Below are 18,763 nucleotides of genomic sequence, written 5' to 3'. Positions count from 1 at the left end.
TGCACAGCTCTGCTTCATCAGTTTCCCTCCAGGAAATCCAAGAAACCCAAACACTCTGAACGTCATGGCGGCGCCGGTCATCATGGGAAACTTTCTAGCAGTTTTCTCACCAGCCGACAACCCAGTCTGCCACGTCGATCCATCCAGTCATCTTCTGTCTGCTAAATCCAGTTATGCAGTAACTCTGGCCGCTCGCCACCTCCGCAAAATTCAGCAACATCACAGCTCCACTCACAGTGCTCTGAAATAGGCCCACAGGCCAGGCGAGTTAGCCGCAAAGCCAGTGCTGGACTCAGAAGCCACGCTGTTCCCACGCAGCCATAATACTTTTTAGTACTATTGTTTTTTTTAGCTTGTAATTCATGATGTAATTGACAAATTGCTCCTGCTGTTTCATCTGACTAAAGCTTGCTTTGCCGTCTCATAATCATGGACCAAATGAATTAGTATTAGGCCTGTGCAATAAAACAACACTGATAATTGTCTCAGAATGACTTTTCTTCAAGAACATGTGACAATATCAAGTCAAGAGATGGAACATGAATGGAACTCATTCCATTCATGTTTTGGCTGACAGTACAAAAGCACAATGCCAGTAGCAGCATGCCGAACCAAACGTGTGGCTGTGATAGAGTTACAGCTACGTCACGTTAACCTAACCTGACACCCCAATAGACTTTTGTGAAAAGAAGTGTCAGAGGAATTCAGTAGTGTGGAGATAATACACCACAAAGGCTTTTTTATGAAGTCCCATCCATGCAGAGCATGCAGTGCAAGACTGTCCAGACACTTCCTCCTGTGCCGTGCAGCAGAACGTGAGGACAGACAGAGATATCACAACAGCCTGCTTTACTGGAGGAACAGATGAACATGCTGGATTTGTGCGGCTGATTCCTTGCCAACAATATGAAATGGTTTCATTCTCTACAAAAGGAAATGATACAATCTAATTCTTCAAGATTTTATTTTCTATTAAGCTTACTGCTCCTTCTGACTGCATTACTCATTCAGAACTGACCAAAGAAATTTGTTGCTGTTCTTTTGACTGTTCACAATTCAATTTTCAGGTCAGTGTAATATACACGTTAATATATAACCATTGATTATGTCAATAATCAAGTATCAGTTATCCCATTGATTCATAATAAGAAATACTTTTGTCTTACTAATGAGCAATAATAAATATTCAAAGGAGAAAAAAAACACAGGTCTTTCAAAATAAATTGCTCACTAGTTTCTATTTGAGAAAGTTTAACCCAACGACCCTTTGATTGTATGTATGTTGCATATTAAATTTAGCTTTTCAAAGAAAACGTTTTCTTAAATGCAAAAATATATAAATACTATCAGTACTTTGTGACCGTGTTTTATCTCCAGCTTTGGTGTATCATATTCAAGCACATTTCTGTGTTTCTGCATGTGTGAGTTTGTGTGTGTCAGCCTTTAAAGGCGCAGTGATGGCTGCACATCAGCATTCTGAGGTTTGCTTTGATTCAAAGTTTCTGTGCTGCTCAAAACAGACGTTATGATGATGTAGATGTTCATTAATATTAATAATAATTCACTGTCCAACACAACAACACTCAGGTCCACTTTTCAGCTTTTCTCTTGATATTTTTAAATATTAATGCAATTTAATTAATACAGTATTTTATATGATTTCACTTTCAATTTGAAAAATGTTACAAAAGTGTTGAAATAAAGTAAAATATAAAACAAAGTATGGTTTATTACACCCCATGCCCTGCTTTAGCATGAAGGTAAATATGCTCTACTTTTAATTTAAACTTCATCCATCCATCCATCCATTCGCTTCCGCTTATCCTTTCCAGGGTCGCGGGGGGCGCTGGAGCCTATCCCAGCTGTCATAGGGCGAGAGGCGGGGTACACCCTGGACAGGTCGCCAGTCTGTCGCAGGGCTAACATACAGGGACAGACAACCATTCACGCTCACATTCACACCTAGTGACAATTTGCATTATCCAATTAACCTATCCCCTCAAACTGCATGTCTTTGGACGGTGGGAGGAATTTAAACTTGTGTTTTGAAATTCTCACTTTTTATTTTTCACAAGCATATTTACCTTCGTACTTTAGACTCAACCCTGTTGGTATCGTTACGCGGTGTCATTCAAACACGGTCAGACTGAGTTCATTTCTGGAAGCTTCCGTCGGTGTAAAACAAACGGTGGTACCTGCCGGTGTGTTGTTGGTGTTTCTGTTTAAGTCTGTGTGGGCTTCATGTTGTCAGACTTTTGGTTCACACGCGTCTCATAAATACATTTGTATTACAGGTCAGATTTTAGTCGCGCACGTGGGTGAAACGTTTCCATGGTGACAGTGGCGCGTTGCACAGCCATGCTTTACACGAAGCGTCGGAGCCCTGTATGTGTGTACATTACATTTATGATCGACATCCTCTGACAAAAAACACGTTTGGAGTAAAAAGGAAGCTTTAAGCAGAAATGGACAGCATCCGGCCCTAATTCATATTCATTCAGTGAAGCACAGAAACTACGAATTTAGAGAATAAGAAATAAAAGCAAAGGAAGCAGGAAACCAGTGGTACATCAGGCAGCCGCTCTGCTGTAAACAGTATTTCGTTCTCAATATTCACCTCCTCTGTACTCTCCTCCCTCGCATACACAGACTGTTCGCTAGACAGTGGTAAAACAGGTAAACAACACTGCTATTCTGTTCTGTACACGTGCATCTGAAACGTTGTGTTACTCTTTAATGAGCAATCATACGTGTGTGTCAGCAAGAGTACCTGACGGATGTTGTGACGAAAGATCAGAAGGAGAGAAAGAGAGACAGTTTACTGCAAAAAGAAATAAAAGGACGCACAAGAGCAGAGAAAGGTGTGACACGTCCTACTGACTGCAGCCGGAGTCCACTAAAGTAGTCATGTGCAGAAACACGTCATCTGAGAAACGAACAAAAGACATCAAATACTATCCAGTATGCAGAATTTGACATCACCAGCCTGAAGTCTGAGTCAGCTTGTTTCAGCTGATAGCGCTGTGTGAATTCTTCCGTGAGAAACTGTTGCTGCTAAAACCCCATCCGTGTTCCCCTAAACTTTTTAACCAGTGCTGTTTCATTTAAATGCCAGATCAAAACAAACAAACAATAAAAAAACTGAAAGAAAATGGAAAGAAAAACATGTTTGTTTACTTTTGGCTTATTACTGCAACTCTTTTCTTTCTGTTGTAAACGAGCGTTCCTCCATTTATTTGCAGAGCAGCAAAACCTGCTGTCTGCTTTCTATCAGTAAGATTGTAGCAGACAGCATGACATCACTCGTATCCTGCTCGTCTTTACCAGATCATAGCGCACTGATTTTCCAATATTACTGATCACTTTTAAAATAAGCTTTGATCTGGCTACAAGCTGCAGTGCACAAATGTTTACTCCTTGTGAGACCGTGCACAGCCTCAGTTTATTAGGTGGGGCTGTCTTGGCCATTCAAGGCTTAAATCTAAAGGCGACCATGCTTTCCCCCAGTGGGAGTCCTCTCCTTTCCATTGACCAGCACTCTGTGACTTCATTCACTTCTTGAAACATTTTTATTAACATGCACTTATGTGATGTCCCGCTCTTTCAGTGCTCTTCTCATCATCGTTCCGTACTTTCTAATTATTTTCTAATTGCTTATGTATCCATTTTTAATTGGATCAAATCAAATACAATGTCTTCCTCTTCCTGTTTCTTAAGCATTATTCTGTTTCATTTAGATGTAAACTGCTTCCTTAGCAAGTGCTGTATAAATAAAGTTGCATTTTCCTCACATGTGAACAAGTGCTAAATGTTTTTGTTTTGATAATGTTTTGGTTCATCAGTAGAGAGTGTCCAGTCAGCTTATGTTTTGGGAGTGGCTGCACGATGTCAGTGTGGGTTGTCAGGACTCATCTGTACATACTGCTGTGCAGAGCTGCAGACCGGGCTGTGTCTGATTAATTCATTCATTTCTGGACCTCTAAAATCACAGTTCAGTTTTCTGATATTTTCATCTCAAAGCTCAAGTGCCTCAGCAAATTAGAAACAACAGCAGTGACATGGGAACCTCCTGCAAACATATCCGACAGCTTTATAGCTGTGCTTCAGCAAGGATTATGTCAGTTGTCCAGCTCTGCCAGCTCTGGAAGCCAAATTGCTTGTAAGTAGAAGAATCCTGAAGCAGTGCCAAGATCATTTGAACCAGTTGCCATGTTTTTACCTGTTTGTCTAGCTACTGCAGTTCTGTCCAGTTTAGAAGGGGCATTTATTATAATGAATGTGTTTTCCCTTAACTTTATCACTGATTGAAATTTAGAAGGCCATCTTTATTTGAAATGTCAGGTGTGGGGAGTCAGATAGAATCGGTGGGGCTGGAGGCTTACACGGCTGAGATCAAGATGAAAAAGAAAGACATTTTTTCTCTGTGTGTCAGTCATCACTGTTTCTCCCCATCAGTCTGAACAAGCACATCCGTGCAGCTGCTAGCCTCACTGAGCACAGTTCCCAGGAAACGGAGGAGAAATGATGGAAGGACAGTCAAGCAGAGACAAGAGAGATGGCGGCTGGGAGAAAAAGCATGAGAACGGGAGAATCGGAGAGAGCAGTTCAACCACCAGATCGGGATCAGATTTTAATCCCTCAATTAGGCCGAGTGAATAGAGCGATGTTCCTTGATGCCCTCCGCTCACCCTCTGCGTCCAGCTCGGTTTAGCTTTTCTTCTCTCTCCTTCATTAGTTCTGTGCAGCATGGACCCAGGAAGCCTTGTATTTTCCTTTAATTTGTCACATGCTGTGAAAGAGTATTTTCCTTCTTAATGGGTTACATTACAGTGCAAGCAATGACAGAGGAAGACATGGGGCTAGGGATAAGTGAGAAGTGAGCATTAACAAAAGATTTTGTCAGTGTTGTCTATCCATAAAACAGACATCTGTATTGAGAACTACATATCCTCAACAGAGAAAGAAGACAGCGTAGCACAAAGACAAAGATTTGTGTCTGAGTTTGATGTGACATATCTCCAACACACAGGAAGAGAAAGGAGCACAGCCGCTCCTTATCTGTCTAACCATCTATCCATCCTCTTTCTTTTATCCAGTTCAAGCTTGCAAAGGGCAGGAGCCTATCTGAGCTGTCAGAGGGCCATCACAGAGAGACACACAGTCACTCATATACCAGGCCAATTTAGAACCAGTTAACCTAACACAGGTACTCTGGTTTCCTCCCAAAGACACAGACGTGGAGAACATGCAAACACCACACAGCTGTTCCTGACCTGTCTTCTCCTTCTAAAATGCTTTTGTGCACACATGATTTGTCCACTCCTGCTTTCTTATTTATATTCCACAAAGCATATTTTTCTTAACTTCTTATCATCCTCCAGTTTGCTGGTAAATCACTTAGGGGTATTTTTAAATATAGGTTTAACAAATCAAGTCTCCTACAAGCTAACCTTATCACTAACAGTAAAGGGTGACCTGGAACCTGGCTGTGTGGTCATTTTCACAGAGCACTAGGAGGGAAAAGAAGGAGCAGTGGATGGTGCACAGTGCTTCATGTACACAAAACTACACAAACACTGTGCAGCAGTAGATTTCTATGTGAATTGACAGCAAGGTCAGCATTGCCATTTTTAATTGCTGACCCATTTGACTGAGTTAAGCATGTTCTTGTTGTCCAACACAGAAAGAGACCATGGAATTAAGGAGTGATTTAAAATAGAGTGACAGTGTCATCACTCAACACCACCAGAAAAAATGTACTTTTTTAAATCTTTTGACTTTTTTTAATGCACCATTAGGCACGGTGGGGTAAACGCTGCCTACATGTCTGCAGGGTGCATCGCTTCATATTCACTAGGTTCATTCGATCTTGACACAAAGTGAATCGGAAAGAAACCAATGAAAACAAAGGAGAGACATTGTACAATGCCTCTATGGTCAACAATAGATCCACATCCTCTGTATAAATGTGCAATAACACGCTGGTGTTTAGCATTTGTTCAACAAATCTCTTACCCTTGAACTGTAAGGCATGATTTAGACCTCTGTGGGGAATCCTTTTAGAGCAGAGGTGTCAAACTTACGGCCCGAATGTAGCCAACAATATAATTATATCCGGCACGGGGGTCAGTTATTAATGGCCCGTCACTATGTGACGCCCTGCTGAGAATCCATGGGACTTTATTTTATTTATTTTTTTTGCCTGTCCCGTTTGGATCTTTAGCCATCAGAATTGTTGTCTGAAGGCCAAGAAAGATGCCAAGCAGCTTTACTTTACCAAGTGGATCATCATGGCCTTGCCATATTGGTCCATTTGATTGACCTTTATTATAATTATGTATTTATTTGATTTGATTTTCGGTTGTTAGAGACGGGACAGACATGACTGGGGGATAGGACAGGGAGAAAGAATGAAAGAAAGAGAGGGAGAGAAAGAAAAATAGAGGGGAGAAGAGATGGTGAGAAAGGGGGGAAGAAAAAAAAAGAAAAACAAACAAAACACCTGGATCACCTGTATGGAGATAAACAAAAACAGAAGAGAAAACAAATAAAAAAGAGCAACATAACAAATACACCATCACAATAAACTAGCTAACAGTAGATACTAAATATTACATGTTATTGTGCAGCACGCAAGATTGACAGCGCACAATGTGCTTTGAGGTAGCAGCCAAGAAAGGTGTAGTTTGTGTCTGTGAGCACCTGTGTGTACACCTGTGTGTACACCTGTGTGCACACCTGTGTGCACACCTGTGTGCATCAGCACGCTTGTGTTCAAAAGGTTTCTCCATGTAACGATCTGCTAGGGAGTGTGGGGAGCCATAGCCCCGTCCCCCAGGGCATGAAGCAGGTATGGAGGAGATCCAGGCCCCAGAATACAAGGACCCAAGGAGGACCACCAGGGGGGCAACCGTGCCACCCTCCTGGGAAGACCTGAGGAGAGTCCCAAACGAGAGGTCACCCAGCAGCCACGAAGCAGAGGCCAGAGGGGGTTGCAGTGACGAGCCCGTGGGCTCTGCCAGCAGCCAGATGTGCCAGAGAGGACCGGGGGCACCCCACCCCCCCGGAAGGGGCCCAGCCGGGCCACAGGTGGCAGGCCCCACCAATCGGCCACCAGGAGTGAGTCGGTACATACATGAGCGCCCAGCCCCAGACACCAAGAACCACCAACACACCAACGTCTGAGGGCATCAGCCACCGGCAGGGAGTGTGGTGAGGGGAGATAGGCCTCCATACCTCGGAGAGCCTGAGATGTTCCCAGAGAGGTGGAGTCTAAGACCCAAGCTGACATATAGACACAGACGAACAGGCGCACGCAGACACAAACGTGCATTCCCACAAACAAATACTCGGCACTCACCCGACGTGGAGACAGACACAAATAGACACTGTACACACATTCACACCAGGGCTCGCAAAATTTCAAAATCCCTGGTAGCCCTTCGGGCAGGGACTCTTCAGTTTTTGGTAGCCCAAAATAAATTTAAGTAGCCCGAATAAAACAGGGAGCAATTTTTTTTATGTTTTGTTTCCGTTACAATATTATACTTTAATGTATAATATTGTAACGGAAACAAAACATTAATCAAAAAATTGTTGAAACACAAATTACAATATTGTATAAAAATTACAATCATCAACTCAAATAATTGGTTGTAATTGAACAGAAATTTCTATGAACTGTAAGAACTGTACAACAGGAATCAGTCTGTGTCAGATCCTGAATTTGAAATTTCCACTGAAGTCACGGGTAAGAGGCAAGTGGAACCAAGATCTAGGCCATTTGCTTTTTGAAGTTTGCAAAGACTGCTAAATTTTGCCAGTGGTAGTTCACTCTTTGCAACATAGTAGGCTGTTCTAAACAGATTTTTCAGGTTGATTTTTAGTATGTTATTTGCAGACTGAGCAATAATCCATTTCTTGCATTTCTCATGGGTTCTAATGGGGACCTTTCTTAAAATTACTGGTCCCAGTAACAAAGGCACTTGTCGACTCAGAAATCGAGGGAAACCAACAACACACCCGGCAGAACATTATGTTATTTACACGGGTGCACATGAGTGGTCCGCATGTGCGCATTCGCTGTCACAATAAAAGATGCGCAACAGATAAGAAGTTGCAACGCGCGTTTGCGTCCATATAAAAGGCAGTGTTTTTGTCCGCTAGAGTGAGATTTTCATGGCACATTCTGCACCACATCTCTGTGCGTTCATCATTTGTTTAAAGCCAGCTCACCTCCTGCAACCACTTTTCCTAGAATACGCGCTTCTTTTGTGGTTCGGACCCCATCTGACATTTCTTTGGAGGTGGAGGAACACCAAAGTAATTGCTTAAAGGAGCTTCTTCGACATCTTTAAGAGTTCTAAACAAATGTCTGTCCTCCTCCAGGAAATCTTATGGACGCAAACACGCGTTGCAACTTCTTATCTTGTGCGCGTATTTTATTTTGACAGCGAATGCGCACCTGCGGACCTCTTATGTGCACCCCTGGTTATTTAGCTATATTGCAGGAACAGAAATTCTTTTGTCCATGAAACCATAAAGCTGCACTTTATAGTCTGATTTGTCATAACTTTTCCGTTTTGTGGTAAGCTTTTCTTTGGCTGTCACTTCTTCACCCTGACCGGTCTTATTTGGCTCTGCAGAACTAAAATATATATCCTGCTGCCTTTACACACGCACTCACATAACGCTCAGCGATTCTCTGCGCGATCAACCTCTCACATGTTTAAGCTTGCTGCGGGAGATTTCACTTGTCATGTTTGATAGTAAACTAACGATTGATAAGACGATGTCAGAGGAATTGGTGCGCAAATTATCGTCACTCACCAATTAGTACTGTCGCTCTCTATACACAGTTCGCGCGATTGCAAAGTGAAAGCAAAAAACAAGCGCAAATTCAAATGCGATTTCAATATGTCACATATAGGGCTGCTCGATTATGGCAAAAATGATAATCACGATTATTTTCACTGAAACTGAGATCTCGATTATTTGATGATATTTATTTAACAATAAAAATGTATTGAATAATGGCTTTAAAGATTGTCAAAAATAGTATAAAATAGTGTGCAAATACTGATAACAGTGCAAATGTTTGCAATATAAAAAATAAAATGTAAACATCTATGTTTAGTGAACTTTGCCATGTCGCTCTGTGGTGCAGCTACGACACCAGAGTTTACACACTATGTCTACTTGATCCACGTCTGACTCCGCGAACCCATAATGTTTCCACACCACTGAAGGGTTTTTTTTACCTCTCTTTTCAGCCAACGGCAGTCACTCTCCTCTCCAAATAACTTCTGCTTAGCTTTCCGAGCTTCCCTCTGTTAGCTCCTCTTAATTGTTGTGACGCGTGTTCGAAACGCAGAGAGGTGCGCTCGATTTGCCACACGGAGCAGCGCGAGAGTAAAGCACGAGGGAGGTGCTAATAATCGGCTCAGTCATTTTTAATGATCGTTGAAAGCCCAGATCGTAATTTAGATTAAAATTCGATTAATTGAGCAGCCCTAGTCACATATTGACAGTGGCTCACCGATGCCAATGACATATTTACCCAGCTACATTTCCGAAAGAATGCAAAAGCATTGACATATATTTTTCCTTCCTATGATAGCCCGACGGGCAGGGCAGGGATAGATTCTGGTAGCCCGACTGGAAAAATCGCTAGCCCCGGGACGTCGGGCTAGCAATTTTGCGAGCCCTGCACACTCCCCAAACATACTCTATATCCCAGGTCCGGGTACCCCCGCCCCCAGAGGGGCAAACCGTACCCAGAAGTGGGAGGCAGCTGAGGATGGGGAGGGAAGAAAGGGAGGGGGCAAGCGGCCCCTCCCTGGGGCCATCGGACTTTATTTTGACCATGCAGCCAATCACATGCAAAAACAGAGTTAGATCATACTATTATGTGAAAAAAGGAAGACATCTAGTGTAGTGGTACAGGCCGGTTCACAGAGAGACGGGAGAGACGGATTTAAATGCAGGCGTGTCAGGAAAAAGTGAAGAAATGAGTGAAAATATAAAATGAGTAACATCTGGCTGCATGTCAGCGATACTGGAGACTGCTAAGCCGAGTGCAGAATTTATAGAATTAGGAGCTGGCTAAAGCATCCGTTTTTATTTTCAGCCTTTTTCCACTGTGGAGGACAAAAGGTTTCAAACCTGCCCAGGACGAGTGTGCTCTCGCTAGTAGTAGTACGTTCATGAAAGTAAGACTTAACACTGAATAAAAAATGCTTCCTTGTGAAATACTAAATGTACAGTTCAGTGTTGCCTATGACATAAAATAAACTATATACAAAGTGTCTTTGAATGGCAGAGATGTAGCACAGAGTCTAAATGAGTCTCACAGACCTGACAGTTTAACAGCATTTTCACACGTTTTACAGCTTCCTCATGGCCATTCACTCTAGTAATGGTAATTAGTAATAATGCAATAATTGATTAAATGGCAGAAAAGTTTGTTTTTCACTTCCTGCTCTAGAAATTTCTGTTTTTTTATGACTACAGTTTAAAAAACAAAAAATCAAAATAAATGTGGGCAATGAGCTACCAGAAGTTTTTCTGTCATTTTACACAATTCTTCCTTACAAAGAGTCGTGCTGACAGATTTCACTGCTGGTAAATGGTAAACCTTATCCTAATGATCTTAGAGAGCACTTTGCTCTCAGAGTATTTAAACGTTGAATGGGAGGCAGAGCCTTCAGCATCCAGGTCTCTGTTTTCTCTGTATTATTGTAGTGTCTTCACCTTCCATTGCAAAGCACCTTGAGGCAACTGTTGTAGTAATTTGGCACCATATAAATACAACTGAAGTAAATTGATAGTGTATTAGTGCACACACACATAAAAATATATATGGGTCTGTGTGTGTGTGTTTGAAAAGGAGATGAACAGAAACTGGGAATCAGAGGTGAGCACAGTGAATATTCACCAGTATAATCAGCACAAACTGAATGGCATGTGTCACAGTAATTGCGAAAGCGTTTCGCTCCAGTCAGGATAATTATGAATTAGTGAAATGAAGACGATTATTGCAACTGGTGATCCGCATTTTACCATCTGTTCTACGTTGTTTCACACACAGACACACATAAAGTGGAAGTACTGTATGTGTTATATGCATGTGAGCAAACACACACACACACAGTCAGGATGCTTAGATACAAGCACAGGCCACAGACAGCTGTACACGGACACTGAGAGATTAATGCTGTCATTGACAGATGACAGATGATTTCATTTGGTCAGTGAACAGAGCAGCTACACAGCAGCTGAGCAAAACATTAATCCAGCACAAACTCTCATTACATTTGCAGAGTTTCAAATGTTCTAATCCACAACACCTCTGTGTATACATCATATACTGGAATGAATGTGCATTAATTTATTAGTATAACATTTTTTGGAATATGTGCTTTTGACTGATGGTTAATAAAGCATATTTAAAGTGATTTGCATCCTATCTGGTGATCAGGCTATGACTTCTTCACATCATTATTTATCATTCAGTTAATGACTCTTTGCAGATACTTGTGAGTGCACTTGTTCCCTGCTCGAGGTTGTCAAAATGTCAGATTGGCTATTAATGTGCTTTTTTTCCGAGCCTTGCTAATTAAAAGTTGTTGACACCTAAAATGATAAATGCTGTATTGGCATGTTGACAAAAGTCCAAACAGTAGGAATCAGAATCTGTTTCCTTAGGGATGGTAACTGGAGCAGACACACACACTGTGCAGGGCACACAGTTCAGTTTTAGGGCTTTCAAAGATTCACTTAGAAATATTTAAAGCTTCAACAAGTGTGGGGACGGAGATTTATGACAGCTGGTATCCAAACATTTGTTGTTAACTTGCATGTCTCAGTTTCAAGAGTGAAGTAGTTGTAAATTTGAGACATCTTGCTTTTGAATATTTAAGGGACAGAAGCAGATTGAGAGCTGTCCCGAGTGTAGTTGTTCCCAGTGTTGTTTGTTAGGGTTAGATGAGAACTGTGATACAGTCTCACAGTAACCTGTAATAATTATTATTATACAATTACTTTTGTGTGACTTCAGTTTGGAGAAGTGTTTGGATAACAAAGTAATACACTTCAAAGCACGGTTCAGTTGTACCGGAGCAACTAGTCATTCGATCCTTACTGTACTGGACGGTGGACAGTTGTCTCTCTGAAACACAGGATGGACTCTTCAGCAGATTACTGCTCAGGGAAGCAAACAAGCTGTTTCACTTAAAGACTGGCCCTGTTTGCTTCTGTGATACTGACATCAGCATGTACTTACACGGTAGCTTTTGTATTTAATTCTCTGCTGCTTTTGGTATGACAGACGAGGCAGACTAAGACCAAAGAGGATACTCCGTCTTCTTGTAAGGCAGCAAATGACACACAAGAGAAACTCCTCTCAGCGGGTCACTGTCAGCCTTAAGTGAAAAGCAGAACAGCCACTCAAGACAAACAGAGGAAGTGTGTGACTCTTCATAAGTGTGTGTTTATTTTTTGTCTGTGTAAGCTGGTATTTCTCCGTGGGCCCGTTTTCATTTGACGGTACGACAGGCGCCTCTGCTTTTCTGCACCAGGTTACACGCACACATGCACAAAAGCACACACGCTTCACTTTTCTGTGTGCAACAAGAAGCAAACATCTCCTGGCCCTGGGTGCAGTTGGCTGCTCCTAACAGCTACATCAGAGATATAGTCAGGGCTGCACATCAGTGGTCCGCAGGTGCGCATGTGCTGTCAAAATAAAAGACACGCACCAGACAAGAAGTTGCAACGTCGAAGATGTCGAAGACAGCAAGCTCCTTTAATCAGTTAGTTTGGTGTTCGACATCTTTAAGAGTTCTAAACAAATGTCTGTCCTCCTCCAGAAGATCTTATGTACGCAAACGCACGTTGCAACTTCTTGTCTGGTGCGCATCTTTTATTTTGACAGCGCATGCGGACCACTGATGTGCAGCCCTGGCTATAGGCTTGATCTAAAACTGTGACGTGAACGCAGCACACAGGCTATAGGTGCTAAAGTGTGAGAATGGGATAAACCTTTATGGTTTTAAACCAGCACATGAGTCTTGACTTATATGATATCATACGATATGAAATGAAGAACAGTATAGGCGGAGAACTACTCAGAGATGTTACATCACTGAGTGAGTCGTCATTGCTTCGCAGCAGCACACAGCAGTCACTCGAGACTCTACGTGTTGCTGTTATTGCTTTTTTCTGCTATCACATAGAAATCATCCAACACACATGTTGATTTGCCTGATACACAACACCATGTCAGCTTGAGGCACTGGGACGAGAGGGGATTTTCTGAGTCCTGTAAGGTCAGCAAATGACACACACACACACACAGTGAGAGAGGGAAACTTGCCTTGGAGGTCCCTGTCAGCTGTCAAGGTAAAAGCAAAGCAGGCACTCAAGACAAAAGCGAAGCGTTGGCCTCTGTGTTCACGCAGTGTGGGTGACCTGGTTTGTCTGGTTTGCCTTCAGTGCTCTATATTCACTAATGCCACTGGCCAGTGTAGACTGTACACTGACTTTGTGTCCTTCAATATGATGTGACAAGAGCTCAAAGTTATTATAGAGGAAAAATCATTTCAGTCACGTCTTTGGGTGCAAAGTGTTATAAGTGCGCTTGTTCGATTTGATCGCTGTAGTGGAGACAGTGGAGAGAGACATGCAGCACAGGGCCACAGGTCACTGCCTTGTGCTTACCCACTGAGTGAAGCTGGCGCCTGCATTGGTTCATGTTTCAGGTTATCTGCAGTTCATTTTCAGTGTATTGCACCTTTAAAGCATTGTTCTATTTGAACCCATTAATACTGGTTTCATTTGTTGGACAGAGGAAAACACAAAACTTCATCTCATTCTGGATGCCTGCGCGGTGCAGAAGGACAAATTCTTCAGCACCACAGGGGCTTGGATCCACTCCCTGGCTGCAGTGCTTCTTTTTGGTCGAGCACTCAAATTACGTTTTGGCCAAAGACATTTATGGCTTAAAGGCCAACTTATTTTTGGATATTTTTTGGATTCAATGGTCGACTGTTTTCAGCTGTAATGTAGAGCAAGTTACTCTTTCAACATGCATGTGCGTACTTCTTGCTCTTCATGACTCTTACTACTTCTACCTAGTGACTGCATCAGTCTCAGCTGACTGCAGGTTTCCCCAACCTTATAAACAGTACATTTGCACAATGACTGACACTAGCCAACTGCATGAACAATGGGCTATGAGGTCAGTGTGTTGATCATTAATATGCAAATATGCAAATGACCATGCATACTAATGAGGTTGGGGAAACCTGCAGTCAGCTGAGAAGTCACTTGGATGATGATGAAACGCTGCGTCCAGATGAACAGAATCAACCTTTTGGGATTTACTTACCTGGATGATTGAGCATGCCTACCTGTGTACTAGGATGTGATGTCAGAGAGTACCTGAGCCCCTGTGTTACTGTGCTGGATCGCTGTGTGACTGCATCCATGAGGGGTGCACATTAATATAACTTGGCATGCTTTGGATTTTGAGGTCTTCAATGATTATCTTTGATAATCGCTGACATGAAACTATTGTGCAGCTGAACTGAAAGTTAAGAGACAGGACAGTTTAAAAGAATTATGCATTTTTTGTTGTCAAACATATGAGAGCAACTGGTTTCAGCCTGTGGATGGAGCCTTCCTTTGTGACGTTTTTCCTTTTTTCCCCCTTTTTTGTTTGGTTTTCAGGAGAGTTTTGATCCACCTGAGCCTCATTGCCATGGTGACGAAGAAAACAATAACAAATCATTAATTTAAAAAGGCAGTTATTAACTAAACTACTCCAGAAACAACAAGAACATAGTATTGTGACATAAATCTCACCAGTTTACATTTCCCAGTTTGCCTCAGAGAGACTGGTAAGTGTTTGGTTGTGCGGCTGCTTCTCTCTCTCTTTGGAGGCACACAGAGTGTGTCTGTGGAAAGAGCCGGCAACATATTGCTCTTTGTTTCGTGGTACCCTATGGATAGGCCTAATTTATACCCCACACACACATCATTCCTCCAAAGGCCACATGAGCAAAGCCTCTACTGTCAGGGGACAGACTACATCATACGTGTGCGTGCGTCCGTACTGTGCGTATTTGTGTCGGCTGATTATACACTGGAGTATTTGATGGAAATATTATGACTAGTCTAAATTTCCTTTCCTTTCTAACATGAAAATGCTACAGCTATTACACAAAGCAGCGATGCTTCCTTATGTCACAGAACACACAGCAGCTTATGTTCGGTCACTGTAGCACATATCAGTTTGTTGGCACCACCGGCTGCCCCCAAACCTAATGTTTGTTCAGCCTAGTGTTTTTCTGTTGTTGTTTGTTTGTTTTTTCACAGTCAGTTTTTACTACACTGACATGATTTTGTTGCTTTTGTTACATTGTAGCTGAGGTCTTTCTGTCAGGATGTTGTTACTAAAACCTTGCCCAGCACAGAGTGGATTTGCACCAGCTCATAGTCGTCTATAACCAAAGGCTGACACCATCTCACAAACTTGCAAAACAGAGAGACAGAGACACAGGGAGGCAGATCGACCTGCACTCGTTTTACTGACTGCAGAGGACCAAAGTTGCTGTAAGAAAAGAAGAATTCAAATTTGTCTCGTTTTGTCTGAACCTCATTTATTGCAGTCAGTGGATGTGGGAAAGGTGCACAAAAGTTTTAATTAAATAGTGAGTCTGTATATATATATATATATATATATATATATATGTATATATATATTTATGCTTATGTGATGTTTAGGCATATAGCTCTTTATCTAGTTAGCATGTGTGTGATGTCCTTGCTTAACCCAACTGTAATGATTCCACTTCCTGTATTTCACACTGTGAGTGATTGTACTGTGGGAAGTGCCTTCAGATAGATTTTCTGCTCAGGTTAGTGTTGGGTCTATATTTAAAGTATAATGGTATAGAGAACTATCTGATTTTCGTGAAGTAGCTCCAGGCCACATGTTCTGTGGAGTACTGCAGCCGTCCAATCAGCCTTTCAGAAACAGCTCATTTCTCATCACTGTGTAAAACACTGCTAGCTCATACATGAAACACAGCACTGTATGGTCTTATAATCAAAATAACTTTTATGCAGTATAGCATATAAAGTAATAAATGCATTTGGAGCCCACATATTGAAGTTTGGTTAAAGCAGTGGTCATTGATTAGCTGGAGTTACTATAATGCACTTGATGCTTGCAGCATGATGGCATTAACTGTTTAATGGGCTTAAATAGTTCATGCCTTTTTATGCGCATTCCCTTTTTTCACTGCTTCTTTGAACCCTAGGACAGAAGGACATAGACTTTAAACAGTTTATAATCAGGTATAGTTACTTTGTGCTGCACCCATGCTCCGTTTGACCCTTGTTTGCCTTTTGCCTCAGGCTAATAATAGGGGATTATCAGGTCTTTGGGGTCTCGTTCCAATACTGTAGCCTTTACCTAACAATAGAATTTGTCTTTAGATGATAATCAAATTGGTATGCAGCTAGTTTTCACACACTCACTTGCAGCCTGCAGATGTGCTGTCCACTGCCTTCAAAGTTTTAACCTTTTATATAAAATACTGTGACAAATAAACAAAAATTATAAAATAAATAAATAAATTGAAATTGAATTCAACAACAAAATGAATTTACATTTATTTCGAATGATAGACAGAAAACAGTCTAAAACTACAGTTAGGTCCATAACAACAACGATGTCCTCAAAATGGTGAGCCCTGCACTTTTATTTTGAAATTCATTTAATGGGTCATTGTCATGCCTGACGACTCATCCACGTCCCATGTTGCGTGTTGTGGCTGTGTTAGTCTCTGTTATCTTCCAGCGGTACATGTCGTGGTCCGTTGGACCCTCGGTGTGGTGAAGTCATCCTGTAGCTTTAGCAGAAGTAAGTATAATGTTTCCAGCTCCATGCGTGGCTGTAGAAACAGTGTTCTTTGGGTCATACTCAGCTCTGCTTCCAAACACAGCAGATTGCGTTGATGCTGAAAAGCTTAATTTTGATTTCATCTGTCCTGAGCGTTCTCGCAATCATTTACAGGTTCACTGGAAAACTTAGGACGAGCCTGTGCGTGTGCTTTCTTGCAAGATTTCAACCTATCACTGGCCACTCTCTCCAGGGTGAAACATTGTGATATGATGCTGTTAGTGGAGACTGTGGCCTTTGGTGAATTATATACAGTTCTTATCCAGTGAATAAAAGACTTTCCAAAACCAAATTCATGAAGAACCATGAAAAGGAAGACCAGTAAACTTTGCCAAAGGCCTTTTCTGCATCTCGTCTGTTGCTTTAGCGTTGCGACGCGGTGCCAGGCTAATGAGGTTGAATAACCTTCTAAATGTATTAGTAGAACGTCTGCCTTTGACGAATCCTGTTTGGTCATTATGAATTATTCAGGGACTGTTTCTAACTTAGATGCAAGTGACTTAGGGATAACTTTAATGTGGGTATTGATTAATGACAGAGGTCGGTAGGTAGAGTAGGGTCTTTATCTGGTTTTAGTCAAAATGTTATTGCAGCTGTGTTAATATGGGAAGGAAGCAGGCTGTTATGTTTTATTACTGTGACTGTTCTGACGAATCATAGAGTAAGAAATGGAGATCCATCAGAGCCCAGCGCCTTGTTTGGCATTCAGATTAAGGCACCATGTAGCTCACTGGTGGTTCAACACAACTCTGTCTTCTTTAGATGGTGAATGATGAGTGAATGTCTTCTGAATTAGGCTTATTTTCAGTAAATATAGAAGGTATCAATCAGTTCCTATTACCCTGAAGTTTATTTGCACTGTTTTGTTTGTTGGCTGATTGTGTTGGAAATTATGTGGTAGATATTCAGTTTGTTGTTATTGATAAAATATTATCAGTTGTAATTTTGTGTTTTGTAATTCTCTCGATGTTTCTTTGGGTTTGTCGTTTGCTCTTAGTTGCTTCATTTTTTCTTTAATATTGCATTCCAGTTTTTCTTCTGTTTTTTCTTCTAAGGCTACTGCGATATGATTTTTCACCAAGCTTCTTGCTGATTGTCTCGTAGGCCCGTCCAGCCTCGTGCGTTTCTACAGTCTTGTGCCCGACGTCGCCTGTCGGCTCTTTGGTCCTGCCCATGCTGCTGCAGGGGTTGGAATGGATGTAACTGATGAGCTTAGGTCGACTATTTGTAAATTGATCTGTGAGAGCGAGAATATTAGATGGGTTGTAACTGAACTCTATTTGACTCTATGACAGGCAAATCAATGTATGACTTAAAAGTTAAGCAGGCAATCGTCTAAGGAGCTTGGAAAGAAAAGCATCTGGATTTCTTTAAGTTGCTGGAAGATGTTTCACCTCTCTCTCGACGATGACCTGGATGACTGAGAACCTTCACATACAGCCAAACAAATCTTTTTTCCTCCCACTGTACGAACAGTTGCAGAAACTGTTGGTGAATACATTAAAATAAATATTGTGTCTTACATAATATACCAAGTTCCTCCACAGGCAGATTTAGTCTCGGGGTGAGACACAGTTGTACAGTTCTTGTGACACAGAAGAGCTTCCTTACCAGGCCAGGACTCAAGTCTGTCTGCACCTGCAGGCCAGTGGCCACTCTTTGAAAGGTGATGATGTGCACATCCTGGACAGGGAGGAAGGCTGGTGGGAATGGGGAGTCGAGGAGGGCATTTCTGTGTCAAAGAGGGCGCCTTAAAGTATAAAGTATGGGCATAACAATTTGAATATCAACAAT

General features: G+C 41.8%; 1 protein-coding gene across 7 annotated transcripts in view; it reads left to right on the top strand.

The window, feature by feature from the left end:
* The window catches only part of tenm3 (teneurin transmembrane protein 3), a 266,186-nt gene that overhangs the window by 88,099 nt on the left and 159,324 nt on the right, over window positions 1-18,763 (top strand). The gene's annotated exons all lie outside the window — the stretch shown is intronic.

This window comes from Pelmatolapia mariae, linkage group LG6 (genome assembly GCF_036321145.2).
Source record: "Pelmatolapia mariae isolate MD_Pm_ZW linkage group LG6, Pm_UMD_F_2, whole genome shotgun sequence".
Taxonomy (NCBI): Eukaryota; Metazoa; Chordata; class Actinopteri; order Cichliformes; family Cichlidae; genus Pelmatolapia; species Pelmatolapia mariae.
Note: the sequence above shows the minus strand (reverse complement) of the source record. Positions and strands in the feature narration are given on the sequence as shown.